Below are 6,929 nucleotides of genomic sequence, written 5' to 3'. Positions count from 1 at the left end.
AATACCTTACGTGAGTAAGGGTCGAATCCCACGGAGATTGTTGGTATGAAGCAAGCTATGGTCACCTTGCAAATCTCAGTCAGGCAGATATAAAGTGATAATGGTGTTTTCGAATATTATATAATAAAATAGGGATAGAGATACTTATGTAAATCATTAGTATGAATTTCAGATAAGCGAATGGAGATGCTTTTCGTTCCTCTGAACCTCTGCTTTCCTGCTACCTTCATCCAATCAGTCTTACTCCTTTCCATGGCTGGCTGTATGTGATACATCACCACTGTCAATGGCTACTTTCGGTCATCTCACGGGAAAATGATCCAATGCCCTGTCACGGCACGGCTAATCGTCTGGAGGCATCACCCTTGTCAATGGCTTCATCTTATCCTCTCAGTGAATAATATGCTCACGCACCCTGTCACGGCACGGCTATTCATCTGTCGGTTCTCGATCATGCCGGAATAGGATTTACTATCCTTTTGCGTCTGTCACTAACGCCCTGCAATCGCGAGTTAGGAGCTCGTCACAGTCATTCAATCATTGAATCCTACTCGGAATACCACAGACAAGGTTTAGACCTTCCGGATTCTCTTGAATGCCGCCATCATTCTAGCTTACACCACGAAGATTCTGGTTAGGAGATCTAAGAGATACTCATTCTAGCTTAATTCATGTAGAACAGAAGTGTTTGTCAGGCACGCGTTCATAAGGGAGAAGGATGATGAGCGTCACACATAATCATCACCTTCATCATGTTCTTGGGTGCGAATGGATATCTTAGAAGAGAAATAAGAAGATTTGAATAGAAAACAGTAGTACTTTGCATTAATCTTTGAGGAACAGCAGAGCTCCACACCTTAATCTATGGAGTGTAGAAACTCTACCGTATGAAAATACATAAGTGAAGGTCCAGGCATGGCCGAGATGGCCAGCCCCCTAAAACGTGATCAAAGGATCATAAGGTAATCCAAAGATGCCTAATACAATAGTAAGAGGTCCTATTTATAATAAACTAGCTACTAGGGTTTACATGAGTAAGTATTTGATGTATAAATCCACTTCCGGGGCCCACTTGGTGTGTGTTTGGGCTGAGCTTAAGTGTTGCACGTGCAGAGGCCATTTGTGGAGTTGAACGCCAGTTTCTGTGCCAGTTTGGGCGTTCAACTCTGGTTTTGGATCCTTTTCTGGCGCTGAACGCCAGATTTGGGCAGAAGGCCGGCGTTGAACGCCGGTTTACGTCGTCAATTCTTGGCCAAAGTATGGACTATTATATATTGCTGGAAAGCCCTGGATGTCTACTTTCCAACGCAATTGGAAGCGCGCCATTTCGAGTTCTGTAGCTCCGGAAAATCCATTTTGAGTGCAGGGAGGTCAGAATCCAACAGCATCAGCAGTCCTTTTTCAACCTCTGAATCTGATTTTTGCTCAAGTCCCTCAATTTCAGCCAGAAAATACCTGAAATCACAGAAAAACACACAAACTCATAGTAAAGTCCAGAAATGTGAATTTAACATAAAAACTAATGAAAACATCCCTAAAAGTAACTAGATCCTACTAAAAACATACTAAAAACAATGCCAAAAAGCGTATAAATTATCCGCTCATCACAACACCAAACTTAAATTGTTGCTTGTCCCCAAGCAACTAAAAATTAAATAGGATAAAAAGAAGAGAATATACTATAAATTTCAAACTATCAATGAAACAGAGCTTCAATCATATGAGCGGGACTTATAGCTTTTTGCCTCTTGAATAGTTTTGGCATCTCACTTTATCCATTGAGGTTCAGAATGATTGGCATCTATAAGAACTCAGAGTTCAGATAGTGTTATTGATTCTCCTAGTTCAGTATGATGATTCTTGAACACAGCTATTTTATGAGTCTTGGCCGTGGCCCTAAGCACTTTGTTTTCCAGTGTTACCACCAGATACATAAATGCCACAGACACATAATTGGGTGAACCTTTTCAGATTGTGACTCAACTTTGCTAAAGTCTCCAATTAGAGGTGTCCAGGGTTCTTAAGCACACTCTTCTTTTGCTTTGGACCTTGACTTTAACCGCTCAGTCTCAAGTTTTCACTTGACACCTACACGCCACAAGCACATGGATAGGGACAGCTTGGTTTAGCCGCTTAGACCAGGATTTTATTCCTTTAGGCCCTCCTATCCACTGATGCTCAAAGCCTTGGGATCCTTTTTATTTGCCCTTGCCTTTTGGTTTTAAGGGTTATTGGCTTTTTCTGCTTGCTTTTTCTTTTTCTTTCTATTTTTTTTTATTCTTTTTTTTTTTTTTTCGCAAGCTTTGTTCTTTGCTGCTTTTTCTTGCTTCAAGAATCATTTTTATGATTTTTCAGATTATCAAATAACATGTCTCCTAGTCATCATTCTTTCAAGAGCCAACATATTTAACATTCTTAAACAACAACTTCAAAAGACATATGCACTGTTCAAGCATACATCCAGAAAACAAGAAGCATTGTCACCACATCAATATAATTAAACTAAGTTCAAGGATAAATTCAAAACTCATGTACTTCTTGTTCTTTTGATTTAAAACATTTTTCATTTAAGAGAGGTGATGGATTCATAGGACATTCATAACTTTAAGACAAAGTTGCTAACTACTAATGATCATGTAATGAAGGCACAAACATAGATAAGCACATAACATAGAAAATGAAAAACAGAGAAAGTAAGAACAAGGAATGAGTCCACCTTAGTGATGTCCTTGAGCTCTTCTATGTCTCCTCCTTGTCTTTGCTGCTCCTCCTTCATTGCTTTTAGATCTTCTCTAATTTCATGAAGGATGATGGAGTGCTCTTGATGTTCCACCCTTAGTTGCTTCCAATAATTGTGTGGAAGAAAATGTATCCCCTGAGGTATCTCAGGGATCTCTTGATTTGCAGTCAAATGTTCTACCACTGAGCTATAGACCCTTGATGGAAGCTTTTGTCTTCCCTTTCCTCTTTCTAGAGGCTTCTCTGGCCCTAGGTGCCATCAATGGTTATGGAAAAAACAAAAAAAGCTATGCTTTTTACCACACCAAACTTAGAATGTTGCTCGCCCTCGAGCAAAAGAAGAAAGAATAGAAGAATAAGAAGAAGATATGGAGGAGATGGAGGGAGATGTGTATTCGGCCATATGGGTGGGATTGGGTGGGAAAGAGATGTTGAATTTTGAAGGAAAGTGGGTGTTTGGATGTGAGTGGTAAAGGGTTAATTAGGGAAGAGTGTTTATTGGGAATAGAGGATGATTGAGAAGAGAGAAGAGAGTGAGTGGAGGTAGGTGGGGATCTTGTGGGGTCCACAGACCTTAAGGTGATCCTGTGAGGTCCACAGATCTTGAGGTGTCAAGGCATTTACATCCCTGCACCAAGTTAGGCATGCAAAATGCCCTTGCACACAACTCTGGGCGTTCAGCGCCAGGTTGGTGCCCATTTTGGGCGTTCAACGCCCATTTGCTGCCATTTCTGCCGTTGAACGCCAGAACCATGCTTGTTCTGGGCGTTCAGCGCCAGGATGCTCCCATTCTGGGCGTTCAGCACCAGAACTATGCTCTGTTCTGGCGTTTGAACGCTAGACAGATGCTCCTCCAGGGTGTGATTTTTCTTATGCTGTTTTTGATTCCGTTTTGAATTTTTTGTTTATTTTGTGACTCCACATGATCATGAACCTAAGAAAACATGAAAAACAATAAAAATAAGAATTAGATAAACATTGGGTTGCCTCCCAACAAGCGCTTCTTTAATGTCAATAGCTTGACAGTGGGCTCTCATGGAGCCTCACAGATGTGCAGAGCTTTGTTGAGACTCTCCAACACCAAACTTAGAGTTTGAATATGGGAGTTCAACACCAAACTTAGAGTTTGGTTGTGGCCTCCCAACACCAAACTTAGAGTTTGACTGTGGGGGCTCGGGTTGACTCTGCTTTGAGAGAAGCTTTTCAAGTTTCCTCTCCATGGTTGCAGAGGGAGATCCTTGAGTTTTGAATACAAGGGAGTTCTCATTCCATTGAAGGACTATTTCACCTCTGTCAACATCAATCACAGCTCTTGCTGTGGCCAGGAAAGGTCTTCCTAGGATGATGGATTCATCCTCTTCCTTTCCAGTATCCAGGACTATGAAATCAGCAGGGATGTAAAGGCCCTCAACCTTTACTAACACGTCCTCTATTTGTCCATAAGCCTGTCTCCTTGAGCTGTCTGCCATCTCTAATGAGATTTTAGCAGCTTGCACCTCATAGATTCCCAGTTTCTCTATTACAGAGAGGGGCATGAGGTTTATTCCTGAACCAAGGTCACACAGAGCCTTAAAGATCATGGTGCCTATGGTACAGGATATTATGAACTTTCCAGGATCCTGTCTCTTCTGAGGCAATGTCAGTTGATCCAGATCACTTAGTTCATTGATGAACAAGGGAGGTTCAACTTCCCAAGCATCAATGCCAAATAATTTGGCATTCAGCTTCATGATTGCACCAAGAAACTTGGCAGTTTGCTCTTCAGTGACATCCTCATTCTCTTCAGAAGAGGAATACTCATCAGAGCTCATGAAGGGCATAAGGAGGTCCAATGGAATCTCTATGGTCTCTAGATGAACCTCAGAATCCTTTGGTTCCTCAGAGGGAAGCTCCTTATTGATCACTGGACGTCCCAGGAGGTCTTCCTCCTTGGGATTCACGTCCTCTCCTCTCCTCACAGGTTCGGCCATGGCGCTTATGTCAATGGCCTTGCACTCTCCTTTTGGGTTCTCTTCTGTATTGCTTGGGAGAGTACTAGGAGGGATTTCAGTGATCCTTTTACTCAGCTGGCCCACTTGTGCTTCCAGATTTCTAATGGAAGACTTGTTTCATTCATGAAACTTACAGTGGCCTTAGATAGATCAGAGACTAGATTTGCTAAATTAGAAGCATTTTGTTCAGAGTTCTCTGTCTGTTGCTGAGTTGATGATGGAAAGGTTTGCTATTGCTAACCTATTTCTTCCACCATTATTAAAGCCTTGTTGGGCTTTTGATCCTTCCATGAGAAATTTGGATGATTTCTCCATGTTGAGTTATAGGTGTTTCCATAAGGTTCACCTAAATAATTTACCTCTGCTATTGCAGGTTCTCAGGATCATAGGCTTCTTCTTCAGAAGATGCCACTTGAGTACTGTTGGATGCAGCTTGCATTCCATGCAGACTCTGAGAATCATATTGACTTGCTGAGTCAATATTTTGTTCTGAGCCAATATGGCATTCGGAGTATCAACTTCAAGAACTCCCTTCTTCATAGGCGTCCCATTGCTTACAGGATTCCTTTCAGAAGTGTACATGAACTGGTTATTAGCAACCATGTCAATGAGTTCTTGAGCTTCTGCAGGCATTTTCTTTAGGTGAATGGATCCACCTGCAGAAGTGTCCAGTGACATCTTTGATAGCTCAGATAAACCATCATAGAATATATCCAGGATGGTCCATTCTGAAAGCATGTCAGAAGGACACTTTTTGGTCAACTGTTTGTATCTTTCCCAAGCTTCATAGAGAGATTCACCTTCTTTCTGTCTGAAGGTTTGAACATCAGCTCTAAGCTTGCTCAGCTTTTGAGGAGGAAAGTACTTGGCTAAGAAAGCCGTGACCAACTTATCCCAAGAGTTCAGGCTGTCTTTGGGTTGAGAATCCAACCATAATCTAGCTCTGTCTCTTACAGCAAAAGGGAAAAGCATGAGCCTGTAGACTTCAGGATCTATTCCATTAGTCTTAACAGTATCACATATCTGCAAGAATTCAGTTAAGAACTGAAAAGGATCTTCAGATGGAAGTCCATGAAACTTGCAGTTCTGCTGCATCAGAGAAACTAATTGAGGTTTCAGCTCAAAGTTGTTTGCTCCAATGGCAGGAATGGAGATGCTTCTTCCATGTAAATTGGAATTAGGTGCAGTAAAGTCACCAAGCATCTCCTTGCATTATTATTATTTTCGGCGCCATCTCCTCTGCCTGTTCGAAAATTTCTGAAAGGTTATCTCTGGATTGTTGTATTTTAGCTTCTCTTAATTTTCTCTTCAGAGTTCTTTAGGTTCTGGATCTGCTTCCACAAGAATGTTCTTATCCTTGCTCCTGCTCATATGACAAGGAAGAATGGCCAGAAAAATGATAATAATAATAGAGATCCTTTATACCACAGTATAGGGATCCCTTTGTAGTGGAAGAAGAGGGAGGGTGATGTAAAGGAAGAAACACAACTGTGAGAATGGAGATGTGAGATGAGATGTTAGGATATGAATGAATAAATAGAATAGGATGTGGAGGAAAATTTTCGAAAATTATTTTGAAAAGAGTTAGTGATTTTTGAAATTGGTTTTTGAAAATTGTTAGTATTTTTCAAAAATTTTTGAATAAAAATAAAAATAAAAATAATTAGTTAATTAAAAAGAAATTTTTGAAAAAGGGAGATATTTTCGAAAATTGAGAGAGAGAGAGTTAGTTAGGTGTTTTGAAAAAGTTAAGAAACAAACAAAAAGTTAGTTAGTTAGTTGAAACAAATTTTGAAAAGTAAGAAGTTAGGAGTTAGAAAAGATATTTTGAAAAATATTTTTGAAAAAGATAAGATAAGAAGATATTTTGAAAAGATATGATAGAAATTAGTTTTGAAAAAGATTTGATTTTTAAAATCCAATTAATGACTTGATTCATAAGAAATCACAAGATATGATTCTAGAACTTAAAGTTTGAATCTTTCTTAACAAGCAAGTAACAAACTTCAAATTTTTGAATCAAAACATTAATTGTTTAGTTATTTTCGAAAATTTTATATAAAATAAGAAAAAGATTTTTGGAATTTTCGAAAATAACTAAGAATTGAAAAAGATTTGATTTTTGAAAAAGATTTTGAAAAAGATAAGATTTTCAAATTGAAAATTTGATTTGACTCATGGAACAACTTGATTTTAAAA

At 39.4% G+C, this 6,929-nt stretch overlaps 1 non-coding gene across 1 annotated transcript; it reads left to right on the top strand.

Moving 5' to 3' along the window:
- The first annotated feature begins 5,462 nt into the window (after positions 1 to 5,462).
- LOC112753449 (small nucleolar RNA R71) lies at positions 5,463 to 5,570 on the top strand. Its single transcript, XR_003177837.1, has one exon. It is a non-coding gene; the product is annotated as a small nucleolar RNA R71 (small nucleolar RNA).
- Positions 5,571 to 6,929: the final 1,359 nt, after the last annotated feature.

Source organism: Arachis hypogaea, chromosome 15 (assembly GCF_003086295.3).
Source record: "Arachis hypogaea cultivar Tifrunner chromosome 15, arahy.Tifrunner.gnm2.J5K5, whole genome shotgun sequence".
In the NCBI taxonomy this organism is placed as follows: Eukaryota; Viridiplantae; Streptophyta; class Magnoliopsida; order Fabales; family Fabaceae; genus Arachis; species Arachis hypogaea.
This window is presented reverse-complemented; position numbering and strand designations above follow the sequence as displayed.